The sequence below is a fragment of the Molothrus ater genome, chromosome 4 (genome assembly GCF_012460135.2).
Source record: "Molothrus ater isolate BHLD 08-10-18 breed brown headed cowbird chromosome 4, BPBGC_Mater_1.1, whole genome shotgun sequence".
Taxonomy (NCBI): domain Eukaryota; kingdom Metazoa; phylum Chordata; class Aves; order Passeriformes; family Icteridae; genus Molothrus; species Molothrus ater.
Window position 1 is genome coordinate 57,701,049 of NC_050481.2, and position 23,330 is coordinate 57,724,378.

The following is a 23,330-nucleotide window of genomic DNA, read 5'->3' on the forward strand; positions in this document are numbered from 1 at the left end:
AATCATCAGAATGACTTTTCTCCTCATGCACTGAGTTTATGTCTGTTCTTAAAAAAGATTGTATTTGACCTGTCAAACCCCACAGGTATTGTGTTCATTTATGTGTCTCATCTTCTAACTTCTATCATTTAAGCAGAAATCCCCAAAAGTTGTAATTGTTTTTTCTCTCATTTCCACTTAAGTGACAGGAATTTAACTAATGTTCAAAAGTGGGTATAAATAAAAGAAGGATGACTCCACATATGTAGATTAAAAAATTCGAGGTGTATGTGGTGTCTGGCAATAATTATAATGATAAAATATTTTAATTATCAGATAATACGAATTCTTACTCTCTTGTTCTATGACCACTGGTGGCCAATCTGACCAGAGAACTCTTCCTGAACATTTTCCCTCCTGAACAAGAAATGGCCATGGATACAGAGCATTTTCTCTAAGGAGAAGAGCACAGCAGCCACAGTATGGTCAACACAATAGTCATATAAGTTTCCAAATCTTCAGCTTTGTAAGTGGGGATTATTCTGCCCACCTGAGATGTTCAGACATTCATTTTGTTGCTCTCTTGTACCCTGAAGGGGTAATCCTCCAGTGTCACATTCACATTTTCTGAAAAATCCCTTCGCCCAGGATTTTTCTCCTGGGAAGCTGAGAAGCTTCCAAGAAAAAGGAAACCAATAATTATCTCATTTGCTTCTCCTCTGTTTTGCTCCTGTGGAATGTGTTTGGAGATTATTTATCCACAGGTGATTGTTCCATTGGTTTCTGGTGAGTTGTTTTCATTCATTGGCCAATCAGTGCCAAACTGTGGCAAGACTCTGGAGAGAGTCACAAGTTTTCATTATTATCTTTTTAGCATTCTGTAAGTATCCTTTCTGTATTCTTTAGTTAGTACAGTTTATTATAGCATTCTTTAATATAAAATAGTATCACAAAATAATAAATTAACCTTCTGAGAACATGGAGTCAGATTCATCATTCCTTCCTGCCATGGGGCACCCCACAAATACAATCCTCCAGGATTCCCTTTTTCCTCTGAGGGAGGCGATTCAGAGGCCATGCTGATGACTGTGCACGAAGGTGGGAGGTTGTTCATGCCCTGAGGCAGTGATCTGGGCATGCTGGCAGTGCCTTGTTGCTGACCATGTGAAACTGAATCTGCTCCTGATTGTCACCAAAAAACCCCCAAACAGTCCCAATGCTTTCTTTTGACTCCCTGCAGTGTCACCTTTGCCCACATGCCTTCGGTGCTGTCAAGGATCTGAACTACCAATAAGTTCCAAAATCGATTTGTGGTGAGTATTGAAATTTTTCTCAGTGTTTCAAAAGGACTTCACAGGGACAAGGTAGCTGAGATACTGAGTTATCTCAAGGAAATATCTATCAACAGCCCCTCAAGGCAGAAACTACTTGCTCGAGCATCAGCTGATAAACAAAAAACAGAGATGACATTCAAAGAAAAAATTGGTTTACTTATCACTTGTTCTGCTTCAGCATTGTTTTAGAAAAAGCTGGATGCAGATCTTGCATGAATGTAATTGCAGATTTCAGGAAATAACTTGAAAGCCACAGAGGAAACCTTACAAATAAAACAGAATTAATTCTCTCTGGAATATGGATGCTAGCAGATTTCCCTCCCCTTCCCCCTTTATCCTTCATTCTTTTCCCTAGCTATATTTAAGATATCAAGTTTATAAGTTACTTCACTGAAGTTCAGAAATGGGCAGTCACTCAAAAAAAAGTTGCATGAGCAAACATCAATTGACAACAAAGGATGATGGTATTTGTTCCTGCAGATCCACAGCAAAAAGTCCATGTTCCATTGCAACCCTCCATTGCAGGAGCTCCTCAGAGCAGCTTCCAGCCCTGCTTTCCATCTGCACACTGGAATGTCACTGCACTGCTTCCTGCCCTTCCAAAGGCTTTTCCACTCCAGGCACCACAGTGCTGCTAACTGCTCTCAGCTCTCCACACTGCTCATCTGGGCATATTTTACTACTTATGGTACTTATTTTACTTTGTGGTCAGTTTTGCTGATTGTCTGGTACAACACCTAGATTTAGAGCTTTCTAGCGGGTTTGGAGGTTTTATTTTTTATTTTTTACCTCTGAATCTATGGCAAAGCTTCAGGCACACAGCACCATGGAAAGGATTAAAAGCTGTTTTCTCTCATTCTTTACAAAGAACCTGTTTATCTATGGGTGGCCATGGATGGACACATATTTCCAGAATTCAGGAAAACTACCTTCAGTTTACTGCATCTTCACAGACTTTTAGTAAGATCTCAGTTCTACAGTCACTGAGTCATGCCCCAGGTCTATAAGCCTGAGAGGCGGTTGGCAAGATAAATATATATGTGCTGAAGTGTTGTACCATAGCAGTAAGGGATAGAAGGGCATCACAGAGGGAAAAAAGGCTTGAGATAGACTCCAGAGAAGTCTAAGTCCATCACACATCAGGTTGTAACCTCTTTATATTGCAAGGATTTATTTGGGAGAGCCACTCTCTGAGTTATGCTGCTGTCAAGTAGCAAAATACTGCCTCTGGTTTTTGAAGTATTTGAACATTTCCAATCCTTAAATAATTAGAATTGTCAGAAAGAAAGACAGTCCATCAATCAGAAGCTTTCACAACTCCTTCTCATTTGTATGTAGATTCCTAAACTTGGAAACCTGATATCGTCAAATAATATACTAAAATAGAACACCTCAATAATTTTCTTTTTTCTCCTTTTTTTTTTTTAACTCTACAGTATTGGATAGAAAAGAGATCTTAAAACTTTCAAGATGGAACTGGAGGAAATGTTCTCTTTTGTCAAGCTACTGGGTTTGTCAGTCTTCTGTTGTTTTGGGTAATGACCTGTCCCAGAAGACGTCTGGCTCTGGAAACCACCAGGAAATGCATAATATTAGGCAGTAATGAAGTGCAAGGCAGTAATTAAAACATCCCTTAGCCTTGGACATCAGATTTCAAGAGTCAAAAGCTTTCCTGCTTTGCTCACATGTGGGTGACTTCACTTGTACCTGCAGAGATGGGGGTTAGCCCCTGAAATCCAGACACGAGGACAGCTGGAATCAGCAGCTGGGCTCAGCTGGGGCATTCTGCCCCCATCAGGCCCCCTCTCCATCCCAAACCTTCTCTACTCCACAGAGCATGAACAGCAGCCATGGTGCTGTGGAGTAAGGAGACACTGATTTGAGGAAAACCTCTATTCTGGAATAGCCTGGCATTAGGACATTCTGCATCCTGAAAAATGGAGAGAGGAAAAGGTTTCAAGAAGAATTGGAGAAAAAGGGGAAAAAAGAGGAAAAGAGTATGTCCTGCATCACCACTGGGACCTTCTAGCACCCCCTCACACAAGGAACCCTTCAACAGTCCCATTCCTTCTCAGAGAGGGAGGCAAAAGCTCCAGAGCTTGGTTGAAATGAGGCATTTCTCTTTTTCCAAGTGAGGCTGGTGCACTAGGTATAAGCACTGATAGCATCTCTTATGTCATTACAACTAATAAAGCCTTTGACAATATGTGCAATAATCCATTCTTAAGATCAGCTAAGTAAAGTTTAAACAGTTTGCATGTCCCAGGTTGTGTCAGGTGATTTCTTTAAAAAGCAAACTCTTCAGGACTGAAAATCAGGCAGAGAGAGAGAAAAGAACTTTTTAGAACAGTAAATTGAGATCCAATAGCAAACCATTTGGATGAAACCTGTTTGTGTGATTTCTTTTCTTTGAAAGAAAATGAGTTGTTTTCTTATTTCAAATCTCTTCTTTCTATTTGCATTCCCAAATTTATTCCTGATTTAAGATCTTATGTTCTTGGATTCTTATGTTCTTAGACTCATCAAATTTCATAGCTCTACTGCCTGAAAATGAAAGTTTAGGGTAAGAAAGATCAAAAGATTTTGTTCAGTTGTTTCCATAGGCACTGCATTATTCTTCTGGGAAACTGTGCAAGAGGAAGATTTCAGCCTGCTCACAGGATACAGCAGAGTGAAAATGCAATTCACAACCAGAGCAGCTCCTTTGGCTCTTTTTGTTGCTTGTTCTCTTTGAGCTCACATCAGATTAGAGCATTTCACAGTTTGTTTCAAGCTTGAGAACACAAGCTGAATAATTAGATGAAAATATCTCATAACAAATAATCCTGAAAAATATGTGGTTTATTATTTATTGGTTTGTGAGCTAGGAAGAGACATCAAGCACCCAGACATGGATACTTTTCATTTAGTGCATCAGTTCTGCATAATAAGCTGGAGTGCATTCCTCACCATAAAATATATACAAAGTATTTTAAGATGTTCAAATACAAAGCTAGAACCACCTGCTTCTCACTGACATCTGTTGCTTCAAAGCAAAGGACTATATGAAAGGTTCAGAAAGATTTAGAACTCAAAAGATGCATTTGCTAAGAGAACACATGAATATACATAAATTCAAAAACGATAATATAAACTGCTGTTTTCTCCCTGGAGTGTGGTTGCACCAGCTAGGTATAACTGAGTTTTGTATTGCAAAGAAAACAGCTCCTACCCATCTCTGTGCTGAAAACTAAACTGTTTCTCATTCTCCAAACACTCTTGAAAAGCAACATCTTCTTCTTCCATCATCAGAGAAGTTTGACTCACACCAGCCCCATTCACCTCTGGCTTGCTCTTGCCAGTGCACCTTCAAGATGTGATCCTCATTACCCTGAAAACTTCTTTCTGCAGAGCCTTTCCCTGTGCTTGCCTAGGGAGGTGACTCCCCAGTGTTCCTGGAAGCAGCAAACTGCATCTCCCAGCCCAGCAGGTCTGTTCATTCCCTTGCTGCTTTGGCAGCCAGGTCTGCCTGCCTGGCTGACAGCAGGGAGGGGCTTCCCATGGCCTCCAAAGACTCGTGGGCATCTCCCTGAAGGGGCATTACCCCTCTCCCTGTGCAGATCCTGCACTGCCATGGAAATGAAGGGCAAGAGGAGGGCTGGGAGATGTGGCAGAGGTTTTATTTAGGGCAGCATCTGTGTTCCTCTGAGCACCTGATGCAAGAGGTGATTGCAGTGGCGTATCTGCAATAAATCCAGTTGGGCTGGAAGGGCTGGAGGGAAGGGTTTGCACTGGGAGGGTTGCAGGGTTTGCACCTTTCAGGCATGTGGGCCTGGAGAAAAGGGCCTATTAAAAGTTATTGGGAACTGGGAAAATGTGTGAGCCAAATAGAATGTGCAAAGTCATAGGGATCAGATGCTTTCTTGATAAGGAATAAAAAGGAACTAGAGAGTCTCTGAACAGGAAGACACTGAGAATTCTGAGTGCATAAAATTTCTGTCTCAGGGTACTACCACCTGTACCTAGTCAGCGAATGTAATATAGCTTCCATTTATTTATCATTATGTCTACATTTTGGCAGCAATCAAAATGGCAGAGAGGACTTCACAGAGAAGAGAAATTTGGCATTTCAACCTCTGCCAGGCCTATTGATGCCAAAAAGTATAGGAACTACATAGAAGACAAGGAAATATTTCATGACTTTAGGTTACATTGTGAAGCTCAGAGAAAAGTGATCCATTCCCTGCCATAAGCTCCAGATAGCCACAGAGAAAGTGACAAATTTAGATATGAGCATGAACATAAAGTATCATTTTATAAAACAATCAAAATATTTTTTCTGTTATTTAATGTTCCTCTTAGTCACATAATCTGTGACTCCTTGAACCTCACTATAAAGCACATAAAATTTCACAAGACCACAAGTTCAACATGAGGGTTACACACCACTTTTGGGTTCACTGACAACACTTTATAAACTACTTTTACGCTCTTTGTTTTCACAGCCTTTTCATTTCCCTGTCAGCTTCTCATTGTCCTTGAAACAAAAGAAATCAGAGAAATCAGAAAGGTCTCTGTGCTGATCACAAACAGAGAACAGCAATGATTCAGAAACAGAATGAAAAAGCGATCAGAAAAGCAAACAGAGCCTGCCTGAGGTGCTACAGATTCTGCTCCTTACAAGCAAAACAAGGTAAAATATTTAATTATTGTGCTGACATGCATGCATTATTCAAAGACACAGCAGGATAGCAACATTACTAGTATTAGGAAATTCATCTAAAATTTATATTATCTCAGTGTTTTTATGAGGCAAGAGAATATGCAAAGTTTGTTTCAGCAAAATAAAGCCCTTTACTTACATGGCTTGCAAAAGTTTGCAGCAGCTGGAGCCTCTGGCTTGCACTTTGTGCAATATTGTCCCTTGCTGAAAGCCTCCTAACTCTGACACTGGAGACAGCACAAAGCTCACCAGTGCTTTGGATGGATAAATCCTTTAAAAACGCTCTCAGATGTTTCTTTATCTGCGGCGCGCACTGACAGTAGAATGCAAAAGCAGAAAGCCTGTCTGGTGCTACGAGGAAAGAGTTCCCTCTCTGCTGAATCCAAAGCAGAGGAGTCCTTGACCTCAACAAGTAGAATAAATCTCCTGTATCTGCTGGCTCTGTGCTGGGTGCATACTTGAGCAGTAACATAAGAGCAGGAGCTGTGGCATGTGTGCTCTGCGCCGGGGCACGGGAGCAGGGCTGCTGGCACAGCCACAGCAGGACCGAACCCAGGGCTGCCTTCTGGCTTTTCATTTGTTCACATATCTTAAAAATAAAGCAAAGACGACAGGCTTCTCTATTTCAGCTCGTGGGTCCCAAGTGGCAGCTCTGTCCCCTCTGCTGAGGTTCCTTGTGTTCCAGATGAGGCTGCTGCTGGCTTTCTGTTTCAAACCCTGATTTTCTGAGAATCTCTCTGCATCCCACCCAGGAAATGTAACCCATACTGAAGTTTAGTATTTTGGGAATCATAAATTCAATTAATTACCTGAAAGCAAAATGAGTGGTTTCCAGGTTTTTTTTTTTCTCCTTTAAAAGAAAGATATGTTTACTACTTTTTTTCCCTCTATTTCTTCCCTTTTCTCTACTTAAACTCACTAAATTTCATAAAAACAAGCATAGCTTTTGCAACAAGTCCTCAGTAGAGCAACTAGTGAGACAAAGAAGAAAAGTAAAAAGATATTGTAACAGAAAGTAGGTAAATGTAAGGTTTCAGGAAAAAAAAATCCCTGTTCCATTTTAAAATTACATTTTCAAGACTAAAGACAATAGTTTAAACATAGTCATGTAATTCTCAGGCACTAAGGACAGGGGTTTTATGGGGAAGATGAAAAAAAGCCATATTAAGAGCAGCAAAGATAAGAAAGGAAATCAAAGTCCTCATTCGTTCCATTGTATTGAGTTTCAAAAGAGGAAAAAAAGAGAAATAAGCTTACAGAATCAAACTTTAAAATATTGTAAATTCAATTTTCATGGCTTTATGAAATGTAAAGATAAAAGAAACAAACAAAAAAGCCCTCAAAACTTTTAACAAGCATTTCTAGCTTTAGGAAGTAATAGTTTTTAATGAAGAATGATCAAATGATCTCTTTTTTTATTCTCTTGTGTGAACAATGGACTTGAAAAAATTCCCTACACGTTTTGTATGTGTGTTATCAATGTTTTTCTTGAACCTGAAGACTTGAGTTCAGCTTTTATTGTTTTGGGTTTTTTTCAGCTTTATTATGACACTAAAACACAAGTATAACTTCAAAGTTGTTTATAAGTAATTAAATTGTCTTTCTGAATTGTAGCTGACTAGTAGCAGTGATATATTTTGTTGAATGAGAGAGACCTCAGTTTCAATTTAGTTTCTATTTATATCCATTTCCTTTGTTGAAAACTGAAACAATAAGTTCACAGTAAATTAATTTGGCTCCTTTCAGCTCTTCCTGTTCTTTTCACTTTTCATTTCTCCACTAACAGTTTCAAAATACAAAGCATTATCAAACCATAGATCTGGAATTTCAAAATATTTGCTGGTTTTTTTTTTTTTTTTTTTTTAATTTAAATACATGTTTGAAATCTATTGCTGTACTGCTCAGCCATGCTGGGGTGAGCTGTTGTCAGCTGCCACACTGGACCTCTTCCCCCACTGCTAAACCATCAGCAAGGACACGCCTTCTCCCTCTGTCCCATCTCATCTTCTCTATTTTTAGAAAATAGCTGGCATTTTTGACTTTCAGTCCTGTTTTATGATGTTGGAGGCCCTGTGACCTGTTGTGTAGGAGCAAGGCTTGGCACAGAGCCTGCTCACACACGCCCAGGCTGCAGGCAGCAGTCCCACGAGTGGGGCGTATCGGGATCCTCTCCAGCTTTCTGTCCATAACTACAAGAGGCTAAACTTCAAAAACTGCCTGGGACCTGTGACCTGCTGCTCTCTGAAGTGTTTTGAGACAAGCAGAATACATACCTAACTTCTGAGGGCTGAACTGAGTTGAATTCAGCAGGGACATCTAAACCACAGTACTAATTTGAGCGCCATTTAATTACTCCCAGGCATGACTTGGTTTCTGCCCCAGGGATTTGGCTTTTGACTAAGGAAGCAGCAAGCCATTGGGCAGTGCACTTGCAGCCCCCAGGAATGGATGATGTCATTTATCCCCAGCCCAATTCAGCCACACCATAACTGTGTAAGCACTGCAAGCCTCTGGGTGCTTCGTTCTACTGTGGCCCTGTGCAGTGTTGCCTCACAACTGGAGGCAGCTGGTCACTGTAAATGTCATTGCCTTACTGGATATTATTGTATGTGCATTCACAGATGTTCATGCAGAGTTAAGAAAACAGTTCCCAACATAAGAGTCACAGTTACAACTGCAACTGTGAATGTGAGCATGCAAACATAGCCAGGGCCCCAGGAGCTGTAACACAGATAGAAAAGTACAAGACTTGTAGGGTGAAGTCTGTGTCATGGTCAACCACATCAAAAACATGAGAATATTTTTTCTTTCTTTTTTTCCCCCCCAAGGAAGTGTAGATCCTGATATATAAATAAGTGTCCTATGTTTCTCATTTATCTTTCCACCCAAGAGATGGGTTGGGCTGTGCTGCCTGCAGCCTGGGAGAGCTGATCAGACTTTGAAAATTGTCTCATTTTACTCACTGCTTTAAAAAAATCCCAACTATATATATATATATATATATATATATATATCCCAGTAGGTGTTTCTTCCAATGTCAGTGTACAGGGCTTTTACAAAGCCCACACTTTATTACTTCATGAGAGATGCCACATAGAGAGTCCATAGGAACCACAAGGCTTAATTTTGCTATTTCATGTAAAGGCTGAGCAAGAAGGACTGAAACACTGATGCAGTGGTGATGTAAGATGAAATGGCAGGTCAATGTGAACTAGAGAGCATATTCCCCAATGTGGTAAACCTTCATTACCTTTAGGTAGCTAATCTGGAGATGAACCTGCCATTGCTTGGCTCCATGGAGGCCCAGTTCTACCTAAGGCCACCTATACTCATTCTAGGATGAACCTGGGGCCACAAGAAAAAAAGTGCTTTTGATGGAGGCATCAATCTGCCCTGAATTGGTTCAGTCCACAGCTTGATCAGTCCCTGATGGAGGCAGGCTGTGTCCTGCAGCACTGCTTTGTCCATGTACATTCCAATGGTGCAAGGGGATGCATTTGCAGAGGTGCAGCATTAGAACAGAGTCACAGGGGTAATTTGGGATGGAAGAGATGTTTTGAGTTCATCTCATCCAACAGCTGCTAAAAGCAGGTCCAATCAGCTGGCAGCTATCTCTTCAGTGATCACTCAATTATGCAGAGGTTTCCATTCCACACTGCACACCTGACCCCCATTACCTCCAAGAGCAAGATGTGATTATGATCCAGAGGGATTTTGCATCTTTTATCCCAGGTAATTACAAACTTGTGGTTATTGCCATAGCTGATAACCCAGTTATTTGATTCTACTTATTTGTCATGGAAGCCAAAACCTTGTACCTCATTTTACAGATGTGGACCTAGGGCACAAGGATGGTATTTGCCAGAGATTACAATCTGTGCAGAGTAAGAAGCTGACTGGTCATCGCTCAGGGCTGCCATCCTATTTGCTGTCAGCTCTCTGTGCATTCCTGCTATTAGTTATTAATAGCCACCTTGCTATTACAGATCATTTTTTGAAGCAAGGGTCAAAGTAACACGGCACTTCTGAGATGCCAGCTGTGTAATGGGTTCCAGTGCTGAGGCTGAAAGGGGGGAAAATGAAAAATGCTAACACTGCTGCTGTACATGTGGTAGGCAGCTGTACTAGGGATCATCAAATGAATGATTCTCCTCAGAAAACAGCCCTTCTGACAGTCTAAAATAGGATCCAAATTAAAAAAGTCTGGTTCTGGAAATGAGGAAAGGTCCCCATGGTCTTTATTGCTGTCAGTGAGAATTCATATCATAATGATCAAAAACTGTATGAAGGTGAGTATTGCTGTAACTTGTTTAAATTGAAGGCCTAGAAAAATATACTTAAGACACCTGCAATCAATTTCAATTTTGAAATTCAGTTCGTACATAAGGAGGGCTTGGGAAGAATTGAAAGGCAAGATAGCATTTTCTTGAAAGACAAGAATGTTTATATTTAAATGAGTGGCTCATAAGCATAGCCCTCACATTTTGATCTCACATCTAGATTTTGGTGTGTAATGCTATTTTATACCTGGTGCCACTATGGTTATATATATATGTATATATATATATATATGTATATATATCTGGCATGTAGCTGGGAAATGGCTGGGAAATGATGTATCACTTCTGTGAAAAAAATATAGTATGGGCCACAGATGTATGCTAGACTAGTTCTGCTTCCTGGAGGGAGCCAGTTAAGCTCCTTTGCAGCCCTTATGTAGATGTTCCATATTGCCAGCCCCCATTCTAGACACTGCTGCATTCCTGCTCAGGCCTGCCAGGCCAGCCAAATTAGCATTGGGATTGTAGCAATTCCTCACTTGAGGCAAGATGCTATAATGTGGTCTCAGCCAGTGTGGCGACCAAGGAAAAATGGGCAAGGCCTCAAGATCTGCAAATTCCTGTTGATGCTTCAAACTTCACATTAAAAAAGGGAAGAATTCTGACTTTTTAGTTTTTAATTTTATTTAATATGTCATTAAAATGTAAAAGGCAAATCCCCTGTGTGTAATACCTTGCCCATATAAGTTCTGTATTGAAATCTGAACAGCCAGTCCTTGAGCTGACATGCACCCATACTGCTGCACTGATTGCAAAGGCAGCATGTTCAGTTTGCAGCAGCAGAAGTTGAAGTTCTGACTCAAAACTGTGTGAAAACAAATGTATTCCCTTTCTGGTCACATTGGTGCCACTGGAAAATGACTGAGGAGCTGACAGCCATCATGGCTTTGTATCCACATCAAAGCTTATCCTTAGGCCTTGAACATACCCCAGGGGGGCTGAACATTTGTTTTTGAATGCTTCACTGAGCTGTATAATTCAAGAACATCAACAACATATAACTTTAAAACCCATCAAAAGAAACTCTCACGCTCAGATATAAATGTCCTGAGCCTGCATTCATGTGATCTTCCATCCGAGGGTCAGAAAGGACTTCTTATTAAATTTCCTTTCCTCTCAGAGGTCAGAAAACATGGATGAATTCTGGAGATATTTTAAGTCAAGGACATTCTTCCATTGTGGAATGTATCTTCAGCCAAAAGCAAAACCTATTTCAAGTACTGCTACTTCATCAGAGGTAGGAAGGCAAAATAAACTCCCCAGGAATTAGAGAGCAGGCTTTCTATCAGTAGCTTGTGTCCCTTTCCCGTCAAAAATCTGCTGCTCGTGTACCTTGAACATGATTGCAAAACATTATGTTTGATCTTCTGACAGTTTAAGAAAATGGTCCTTTATGCACACATCAAGCCTCCCATAAGTTAAATCTATATCCCTTTCTTCTCTATAACCTTGGAAAAAAACAAGCAGAAATAAAAATTAGGGCCCCAGAATATCATGTACAAGATATATCTGGAAATTTGAAACAACTTTGCTCATTCAAATTCATCACTTTTCATCAGGTCTGGAGTGAGGCTGAGGCTATTTCAGACCAAGCTATCGAAAACATCAAAGTAAAATGTTCTTTTCTTGCAATGAGCTGCGATTAATTTCCTTCCTGCAAGCACAAAGCTTTCAGACATGAGGATATGTCTGACCATCCCTTATGGGTACAGAATGAGGGAAGGGAGAGGAGAAGCCACCTACAGTGTATATCACCATTTGAAGCACAGCCCAGCTCTCAAGTAAAGAGCTGGTAAAAGTGAATTGAATGCCATCTCTTCATTTGGGAAAGGGCTTCATGAGTGAAAAGCAGACTGCACCATTGCAGAATAAATTGTTTATGGTGCTCCCATTGCATGTAGCTTAAAACTCCTAAAGTGCTAAAGGCTTGTCTGGATTGAATTACAAAAAGGATTGATTTCTTTTTTTAGACAAAAACTAGAATTGCTTCAGCTCTTCTCAAGATCAGTGTTGTTCCAGGTGTCTTCACTTTTCTTCTCAAAGCCATTATTTTCCAGCTTGCTTTACACATTTTGTGTATAGGAGGGATGGGAATGCAGGAGCTGTAGCAGAGCACTAAGGGCTCTGACTCCTGCTCCCACTGCTGCTGCTGCTGCTTTCCTCCTGCTTTTCTATTCTCCTTTTCACTCTTCCCTTTAGCCTACCTGATATTTGCACTTGAAGAGAGGTTCAGTGACATCCTGGTATGTTGTCTAGTGCTGCCACTTAATAGAAATAATGGAGGAGAAGGATTTCCTGACTGCTCCAACCCCAGGAGATCCTGCTTACAGCTGAAGAGACTGCTGAGGAGGGGGGCACTGGTCATTGCAACAGCATCCCACAGCCTTATCACCATTGCAGTGACCCCACGTGAGGCTATTTTGTATTTCCTTACAACCCACTCAGCTCCTGCAATCCAGCCTGAAAGTCCAAATGTCCAAAAGCAGTGTGCTCTGCCATGGCTGCACTACAGGTGCCCACACCCCTGGCTTGAAGGGACTCATTCTTGTGGGACATCCAGGGGTCAGCCTGTGCCACTGGGTCCCTCTCTGCAGCAGGGGCACTGGCTTGTGAGGAGCACTGCAGTGTCTACCAGGCAAGGACACCTAATGAAATACTTATTTTTAGAGGTGTAGCTGAACAAATCAGTGCAGCTGTTCCTTTCCCATGCAACCAATTTGTGCTCCTGGTGTTCCCATCCTGGCCACCACAGGGTGGGGGTCTGTGGGCTGCCAAGGCCCTCCACAAGGACCCTCTCCCATTCCTGCACCAGGTATTTTCTGGTTTGTGGATGCCCAGCTGCTTTGACAATCCTGCTGCTGGCTGGGGCTGCCTTTCCTCCTCACCTTTCACAGGCACACAAGGCTGATGCTGTTAAGGTCTTTCTAAGGCTGCTGCATTGCTATAACTTCAGTGCTGCTGTGCATGGCAGCTGAGTGCCAGCTGCTTGGAGAAGAGCCCTTTTCCATGAACTGCAGCACAAGCTATGAGCAGTAGGAACTGGTGGTCTGAAATGGGTGTCAGCAGAAGCAGGACATGTGCATTGCTTGTAGGAGCAGGGTGTGTGTCTTGTTTGTAGCTGGATGGATCAATAGCTGCGCATGTGCTGAACCACAGATGATCTGAGGCTGGCCATAACCTCCAGGATCAATAAACGTAGGGAAACCCAATCATTATCTCAGTCTAATCCAAAATGGGTTTGGACTCAGGAGCCTTCCCATCAGGGCCTTCAGCCATGTTGTGAAGATGCAGTTTTTGTCAAGCCCTGAGCACAGTCCCCACTGCCAGGGGCTCTCAGCACAGGATCTCTGGTGCCAGGCTGCCTTCCAGCCATCACTGCCAGGCAGCCAAGGGGAAGTAACTCCCCAAAACCAAGAAGGTGTATGCCAGAGCTGCTGCTGAGGCCTGTCTCTGGCACCCCTACCACAGAGGGCTGCAGCATCTGTTACACCCAAATAATGTTCTGAAGGGCTAAATAGATAAATATTGGAGTTGTTGATGAAAGGAAAGAGTGCCAGATGCTTTTGGCCAGCAGAACAGCAATGTGTCCCATTGCCTCAGGTTGAAAAGGCTTTGGATATTTAGGACTTGCAAAAATTAGAGGGAGGAAGCATTAGTAACAATATCTGACACAGATTTGCCTCATTCGTAGACAAATTAACCTTAATCATCCAATTTATAAATCAGCTTTAAGTGAAAGCTCCCCCCTCACCCCCCACTGCTGCATATTTGGTGGATTAAGTTGTTTGGTTTCAGTGATAAATTAGAAACAGCTGCTTCAGCTGACAGCCTGGAATGGAGGCGTGCACAGAACATGGCTGGGCTGCTCTCTCTGGTGGGGGATTCTGTGCCAGGCCATGTCCTGCCCACCTCTGGCCATGGGGCTGAAAGGATCAGGGTGTCCCCTCTGCCCTGGGGCTCACAGCCTGACCCCTGGGCTGGCTCAGGATGGTCCTGGGGAGGTGGGAGCAGTGCTGAGCACCTCCAGCAGTGTGATCTTGGCAGAGCCTTCCTTTTAAGGGTGTCTTGGCAGTTCTTCCATGCAAACAAAATTGTTTCTGCTTTGGGATCATCAGGTCCTAATGACAAGGAATCCAAAGCTCATGCCAGAGTCAATGCAGAGGCTGCTCAAGCATTAGCACTGATGGCACTGAGTGTCCCAGCCATCCCTTCTGATGAAGAAAATGGACCTTACTAAGGGAACAGAGAGGTTTTACAAGCCTGGCCTATCCTTGCAGAGGTGATACAACTTCCTGATTGCTGAGTCAGGTTGGACATGGCCAAGAGACGCATCTCATCAAAGTACTTCACATGGGTGTTTGGGAGGTATGAAAACAATCCTCCTGGCTACAAGTCCTTATCTGCAGGAGGGGAAATTTAGGGCTAAATCCTGCCAGATACAGCAATCCAAATATGCCCTGGAGCTGCATCCCTGGAGCTGCACCCACAGTAGACCCAGTCCGTGCATGTCCTTATGTAACACACACGAAAGGAGCTGTGAGGACTGATTTGACCTCAATTGTGACCTGACTCTCACTACAGGGATTTAATACATGCCCTGTTGGGCTGCAGAAACAGATGTTTTACACACAGCATTCAGACTTTTTTTCCCAGACATTGGCAATCAAAAGTCTCAGACAGAAGCCCTGACTCAAGGACAGAGCTGGTCTGCAGAAAGGGAGAATACAAGATAAGCAGTAGGTTCTAACAGCTCCTGTTCCCAAGGTGCCCTTTTATTTTTTCCTGGATATTTTCTCCTGGTGAGTTTAAGGATTATCTGCATTTGATAACAAATTGTGCATATCTGTCAGAGGCAGGCATTCCAGGCAGGTTCAGAGCAGACTCTCACTGTACAGAACAGGTCCTGCAATTTTGGCACCTCCTGGTAGTGCAGGAGGCACTGTTCAGGTGTGACACAGTGCAAAGGGATGTGTTTCTGTCTGGGAAATTCCATGAACAGGAATTTTGAATCGGGACTGAGGTGTGTAGCCTGTCAGCATGGAGACAGCCATCCTAGGCAGTTCTGCAGAGGAAATTCTCAATTCTCCTTAAAAAGCTGAAGGCAGTCTCCAATGCAGCCTCCAAAACCCTGGAAATACAGAGAAATACAGCCCTTCTCTAGAGAATCAAACAATATTCACTGCACAGCCTTGGAGCTCCATGGGGGCTGTGCAGCACAGCCAGACCACTCTGAGACCCCAGGGGCCAAGCCAGGACAGCGAGTACCCCCTCCCTCTGGGGGGTGCAGGAAGGAGGGGAGAGGGCATAGGATAACCTGGTTCACAGTTAGCCAGGACTACTGGTCCTGCTCATCCTGCCTAAACCGTTCCCATCTGTCTCACTATTGATGTTACTTGATCTTTGCATTCCCATTTTGGACTTTCAGACACATGGAGAAGTTAATGATGATGAAGTTGAGTCAGTAAGGGGAACATTTTTTCTTTATTTTCCTTTCCCTTTATCCAAGATAGGGAAAGAAATGAAAATTCCCTTCTTCAAGGAGAGGAGCAGGAGCTGTGATCCAGACACCAGGACACACAGCATTATGCAAGCTGTTTTGCTGGAGTGCAGGCCATCCTATTCCCACTCCCAAAATTGCTGCCTCTCCCTGGAATAGTTTCTTGCTGCCCCACATCAAAGCTGGTGCTCAGAGTTCATCTGCAGATACCTATCACCAGTTTCTAGCAGGAATATGAATGGCACAAACAATAACTCAGGAAAGGACAAAGCAGCCTTGGTCTTTCCACTGAGAAATCAGCTGTCCAGAAGCTGGAGAGTGCCTGCCCTGGTCATTTGAGCAGGCTACAGGATGGCCCATCATCCACTGTAGTTTTGGGAGGAAGGGCTTCCCTCCTCAGGAACCTCCTGTGAGGAAGCAGTAAAGTGGTTTACCCTGGGGAAACACACAGACAGGAAAATGGAAGGTCTGTGAAAAGGAGGCTGCCAGGTTGGTTGTTCACAGGAGAAGACAAGCAAAGCTGTGTGGGACTGTGGGGGTTGCTAATGCAGGGCTACGATCTCAGGTTTAGGGGTCAAAACAGGACAGTCTCTGGGAGGTAACTTTCAGAGCACATCTGTGGAGAGCTGGAAATTACAGAGACTCAAAGGAGCCAATTGCTCTGCAAAATAAAGACCAACATGGTGTCTAGAATGGGGAATGGATGCAAAGAGTAATCTACATGCTTCTCTGCATTTCCACTAGTGCTAAGTGATAGTGATTAAGGGTTGGAAGTAGCAGACTGGGGTGTGCTGGGGAAGGAGGCTGAATCCCCAGGTGCATTGAGAGGCAGCAGACTGGCGCTGTGCAGGAACATCAGTGCAGGCCTAGCAAGGCTGGCATAACATCAAGTTTTTATAGACTCCTGAAAAGGAAAAGGACTTTTGGTCTTGAGTCGTAACTGCTAGTGAGAATAGCAGATGTATGTTCCAGCACCAAGAGAGTCCCCCTCCAAGAAAAGGGAGAGTTTTCCTGGACAAATCCAGAAGAAAACCAAGTTTCTCTGGTTTTTTCCAAGGGGTAAAAAACCCAGGGGAGGTCTGTCTCTCAGCAGCTCACAAATCACTTTTCCCTGTGCTGCAGTGATGGGGCTCCTATGCTGGCCTGGATCCAGTCACGAGGCCATCACAGCAATGGGAAGAGGTGGGGTGAGCAGGCTGGACACTCATCTCTTCAGCTCTGCCTGTCCAGCTCTCCTTGGGTTTATAGCAAGACACTCCCTGTTTTTATTGCACATTTTTTAAACTACATTTCAGGTCCCACCTCAGCTATTAATGCTCTCCCCACTCTCATTTTTTCCTGAAAGAAAAATATCTTTATTGAAGAATGTAGGGAAAAAAAAATAAGAGAGAGAGAAATAAAACAAAGTGCATGAATTACAATGCATCCAAACCCCCCCATTCCCTTAACCAAACAGTTCCTTTCCTTAAACCTTCTTTATCCCTTCCCTTAACTTCAACCTTGGACTCCTGGCAAGGAGATGTTCCTGTTTCTTGCAGGATGTCTGATTTTGGGTTTGGGGTCTCTCCAAAAGAGAAGAGGAGAATGTGAGTTGAAAATAGGATGGGTGGCCTGATGGTGTCCAAACATAATCAACTATCTCCATTAAATTTTTGAGATCTGGCCCCATTTGGGTCTGAGAGACGTGATACTCACATGGATGAGGAAGACAAATACAGTAGATAGACTGAAGATGAGCCAATATATTTAAGCCAGCACAACATATGGACTATCACATCTCTCAGCCTAGGAATGATTGCTCCCCACAGATTTCTACTAAGTTTGCCCAGAGTAAGTGAAACATCCCAGCCAGTGAGACTTTTCCCTTCTTTCCCTCTGGATTATTTTATAACTGTATATCTCTCACTGCCAGGATGTGTTTTCCCATTATTCATACCCTATTCTTCCCCTTTAAAGGAGGTTGCCATTATCCTTTGTGATAAGAATTAATTTTATACTAAACAGTTCTGTTCTTCCCAACACCTAAACCTCACAGAAATGTGTAAACTCCTTGTCATGTGGCCCTATCCCAGCTTGAAGGAGTAATGAAACTGTAAAGTATCTCTAAAGGCTTGAATCAGGTGCTTTGCTGTTCTGCTTTCATCACTTTGGGCTTTCCCATCTGCATCCAACATCAGGTGAGTCTCAGACAACCAAGACAGTTTCACACTGCTTTTCAAAAAATGAAAGCTGAATCGTAATTTATGAAGAAAACAAACTGTTTATTTCAGCTTTGGGAAATCAGAGTAATCTAGATTCCTTCTTCAGCCCAACAGAGAAATGCAGAGAGGTGATTTGCACCTTTTACTTTAGAGAGACTGGGAGCAGAAATAAATACCCTTTGCTGACAGTTGCAGCCAGATATCTGTAACTAAAATACACATCTGCCCAGTGGTTATTTCATTTGCAGCCTTTGTTTTCCAGGTAGCACCATGAAGATGAGCCTGAAAAGACTCTAGAATTCTCTGCCAAGGCAATCACATAATCACTTTGCTGTCCTTTTTGCTAACAGAGAATCCACTTCAGCAGTGAAAATGGAGTTTAACTGTCTTCTATATGTGACAAGCAAGGTCTCTGAATCAGAAACACTTTTTTAATGACCATTACTTGTGTAAAAGGTTGAAACCTTAGGATTTTTGCTTCCCTGTGAGGTTATATTTTTCTGTAAATCTAAATTTTAGTTTCATCATTTCAAGGTGATCCTTTGGTAACAGGGATGTTATTTGATCATGCAATGACAGTATATATAATGTTCATACAGCATCTGCTTAAGGACTCTGAAATCAGGCTTACCAGTGCATGGGATGGACCTGTGAATGGGCATGTCACAGAGAATTAAGGATATAAGTTTGCTATGTGAATGGGACAGAACTTCTCCTGCAGGCACTCAAACCCAGCCCTCAGAAATGTGGATTTCCATCTGCCTCCTCACCTTGCCACTGTGACTGAACCATGGATAAGTGCAACAGTGGAGATGATGAAGGGGATGAAATAACAAAATATTACCTTCTTTGTTTGCATCCTTCCCTGTCACTGCTGCTGAGCCAGAAGCAGTCCCTTTGGCTGAGATATTCAGCTTCAGAAACTCTCCTGTCTCCAGTATCTATAAGCAACACAGAGCAGTTTTTACCACCTTTACTCCCACCTACTCATCAGATTGGTGGGGTATGGTGGAGGAAAGACAAGGAATAGGCAAGCACTGAGAGAGTCAATGCACTTCCCAATCCCTACACTGTGTAGTTCTCTCCCAGGAGACACCTGATGGAGGTGTTCCTAGCTCCACCCTTCCAGAGTTCAGCAAAGATGGAAGCCCCAAAAATGGGCTTCCCATTTGGCACAAACTTAACACAGTGGCTCCAAAGTCAACAGGCTTTTAGTGGGCAGGCATATCAGCTCCTTCACTTCCAGTTTTGATTTTCTGCACTCTTCTCCCTGCCCTCCCTGCTCTGTGTTTCTCTGCTCTTGAATGCAGTGTGATCCATGGGAACACAGCATTAGGGGCATTGACAGCCCTCCATTCTCACCAGGGTAAATCTGCTCCAGAAGCACAGCTGAAGTTGTCCCACGTCAAGGCAAAACAGGGGACAGGCACTACAGGAAGGGATTTTCTGCTTCTTAAACACAGCATGCTACAGAACACAAGAGTTGTGTGATTTCTGAAGCAGGTTCCTGTTATTAAATTTCCATAGCTTGTACAGCTCCAAGGGCTGTGGGTAATGCTGTGCTCACACCCATATTTTCCTAAAACTTCAGCCTGAAAAGCTTCATCATTTCCTTGCAAATGAGTGGGATGGAGGAATTAGCCCCCACTGTGACTATCAGGTTTTGGGCAGCAGGCAAAAGCCTCAGCCTTGCCTGGCTAATGGTAACCAGAGACCCAGCAGAAAAAAGGGAGCTTGAAACTGCTAATCCACTTACACTCTCACCTACCCAGCCCAAGGTTGTGATTAATCACTTACACTCAGCATTTCATCTGTATTTAACAGCACACAGTCTCTCACCAGCCTACTCTTAGGCACAAAGCACACTGCTGGTAGCAGGGGAAACACAAAAAGTAAAATGATCTGGAAAAAAACTCAACCAAGCAGAAGAAACACAGCAGCAAAATAAAATGGATATATTTTCAAGAGTTTAATAAGGTAAATGCAGGAGCTTAACTTTGCAATAGTGCAAGTCTGAAGCAAAACTGTTTATTTGGTATTTATAGATTTTTTTTTTTTTTTGCAAAATGAGTTTCTATGAAACCATAGCAACTGCAGTTAGAGTGAAGATTTGGAATGATGATGGAATCATTCATGAGCAAAAAAACCCAAATAATCTCTGGTCGGGGTTGGTGGAATGTAAGATTAACGCTAGATAGAGAGGAATAATTTAAAAATGTTTTAGGTAATTTAATCACCCTAAACCCTGTGAAAGGTAGACATTTTAAACAATTTTTTTTTGCCAGAATATTACATCTTTGATTTTTTAAACAATCTGTCTGCTAACTTTCTGATATGCAATAAATGTCCAAGTTTATTACTCATCTCTTACAAGAGAAGATACATAAGCAGATTTCACCGAGACACCACAACAGTCTATTTCTAACAGAATTACATGTATCTCAGAAAAAATATGCATTTTTCTGAAAGATCTTTCTATTGCATTCCTTTCTCCAAATGCATTTCAGAGAAGTCAGCTCAGGAAAGTAGAATCAGTTACAACTTACCTTCACAGTTGAGTAGATGACATCTGATTTTTCAGGGAAAGCAACGTACCCTGTTTGGGTAGTGTAAGAGTTGTAGATTCAAGCCAGCAGGTAATTTTTGGTGATTCAAAATCCTTTAAAAGAAATTTAAATGCTGGGATGACAAAAAAAAGGTACTTTGTGAAAACCTGTCTGAGGCTTGATGCTCTTACAGAGTTTTCTAACTGTCTGTCTCAGCTGAACAAGCTCCTGCTCCTTTCCTTGGCCACCTGCCAACTTTTCTAATTTAAAGCAACTGTGAGCTTGCTGTAAAACTCTTGCTGGAAGGAACTTCTTTTATACCGTGGAGCAAGGAGCAAGCCTGTGCTCCAGACTGATGTGGTGTGACAGAGTCCTAACAGGACTGGGGGCACAGCCTCCCTGAGGTAATGTTATATCATCTTTGGACAGCATCACAGGCTAAGCTGTCTCCTTCTTGGTAAAAGCACAGGAAAGAGGAAAAAACCAAGCTGCTTTTGGCATACAGTCCCCTCAGCATGGGATTTGGGAGGAGCAGCATCTGCTTCAAAATGCAGGAAGTGACGGCCTCAAATGCATGAAGTGCTCAGAGCTCCCAAAGGAACCTGGTCCTCACAGTGGCCACAAGTCACCAGTCCTTGGTTTTGAGGCTTTGGGCAGAGGTCCAGGGGCTTCCTCCAGGGCTTTCTCTACAGTGCAATGCAGGGTGCCCCCAGCACAGGGTGGCTGGGACACCAAGCTGAGGGTCGTGGCCAAGCAAAATAACAAATGTCTTGATTTTGAAGAGTTTCAAACTTAGTGCTTTGGAAACTTTCAAAATACACTCCTGGCAATGATCCTTCCTTCTGAGACAGTGTCAATAACAGAGGCAGACACTTGAGTAATAGAGACTTGAAAGATAGAGGCATGGTTTTCAAAGGCACCCACTTACTGGGCATGGCTCTGTCCTGCTTTGCTCAAATTAAGACACTGAAGCATGTAAAGTGCTGTTCATAGAAGAGAGTTGCCTACGCCCATTTTGACTTTCCTTCTCTTTGCAAGGAATTTATTTCAACCAGTTATGGTTGACACACATGGTGTGCATTTATGAACTTAGGGAAAGGTCCCCTTTTGCACATGGGACTTTTCTCTGCAGAGAAGCTAAAAGCAAGCAAACTAATAAACAAATGATAAAATATTGTGATTTGGAGAATTTCAGACTCTGAATTTCTCCCTGGGTACCATGACAAACATTTGTTTAAGCAATGAGGGTCCTGAAAAGCCTACCTTAGGCTGTGCTCCAAATCTTCCAGCACCTTTGGAAACTCATCCCACTGACCTGCTGATGCTGAGGTGGTCTGAGGCTGATGTGGTTGTTAGTAAGTGCTTCAGTTTTGTAAGCCAGATTTTCTTGTGAAACTAATGAATGTGAAGATAGAAACATTAGACTGAAATTTTCAAAGGTGCTTTATGCCACTAAAAGAGGAAATGAATCTTCTGTGAAAAATCAAGTCAACATTGGAATGCCACATGTGATATAGCTAAGAAAGATCTTGTTTGTTTGAATGTTCTAATTTCCATGGCACTGAAATATTAAGTATTTTATATTGAATAGGCAATTTAAAAAATAGTCCTGTGCATTCAAAAATGTAGATAAAATACTACCCAGTTTTGGGATAAAGGGTTTAAGGAAAACCAAACAAATTTTTTCCTTTCTTCTAATGGATTTTCATTCCAGTGCTAGATGGTAATAACCAGGATATAGAAAACTCTGTTACATAATATGGTGCTGTGAAAACTTCAATATATGATTTTACAAGTCTCATTTTCCCCCCAAAGTATTTCTATCAGATTATTTTTATTTTGCTTTATGGGTCTGCTGGTGAACTTAGTTACCAGTGAGCAATAGTGAAAATAGAAATAACATCCTATCATGTCACTTCAATATTCCTGGTTTGTATCTTAATTTTCACTTAGTGATCCTGCATTAAGCATGTCTTTTTAGGTACTGGCACCTCTGGAAACTTGGCCCTGCATCCTTGTGGGAATCAAACAGAAGTTTTAAAGATTACCCAGAGATTATTGTCCTCATTCCCTCAGTTGATCTCTTTCTGATTCTGTTGAGGGAAGCATGAGATGGTGCTTCCTCTTCCTGATGAGTCTTTCTGGGGAAGCAAGGGATGTTGCCCATCAGATTGGAAAAAAAAACCCCATGTTTTCTAATGGTCTGTGGAGAATTCTGGTGGGAATTATGAACTTAGGCTTTGCCACTGATTCATACCTAGATCTGGTCTGGGAATTTTCCTCAATGCCACTTCTTTACTTGCCTCATATGAATGTGACTAAGGCTAAGTAGCAATTAGTGAAGTAGTACATAAGATTATTCACACTAATTTTATAGCAGCAATAACTAGAATCAAATATTTATTTTAATATGTTAACATTTTATCCCCACTAAGTCTACCTGAATAGTTTTCTGTGGTGCACAATGCCAAGTTAAAGAACCAGCTGGAAGTTCCACTCTTAGGTTACATCTTCCCTCTTCTTAAGGGGGAAGATGCAGTTAAAGCTTTGTCAGAGGGAGAGGGACGTGAGCTCCAACATAGAAAAAGTCTGAAAAGGGAGAAGTTGAATCCATTTCATTTGCTTACCAGACTTTCCAGACCAGAGGAAGGAGGCAAGGGTAAGAATGAAGGAGAAATTGCAAAGACCTCTGCAGGCCCTGGAGGATTAAATGTTCAACAGAAAACACAGG

General features: G+C 42.4%; 1 protein-coding gene across 2 annotated transcripts in view; it reads right to left on the minus strand.

Moving 5' to 3' along the window:
- Positions 1 to 20,826, minus strand: part of C1QTNF7 (C1q and TNF related 7) — a 50,236-nt gene extending 29,410 nt beyond the window's left edge. Inside the window, exon 1 of one of the 2 annotated variants that reach the window (XM_036382306.2) lies at positions 20,600 to 20,826. The gene's annotated coding sequence lies outside the window, so the exon portion shown is untranslated. Of the gene's footprint in view, positions 1 to 6,154; positions 6,199 to 20,599 lie in introns of those variants that run through there. The other variant, XM_054514668.1, reaches the window with a different exon arrangement.
- Positions 20,827 to 23,330: the final 2,504 nt, after the last annotated feature.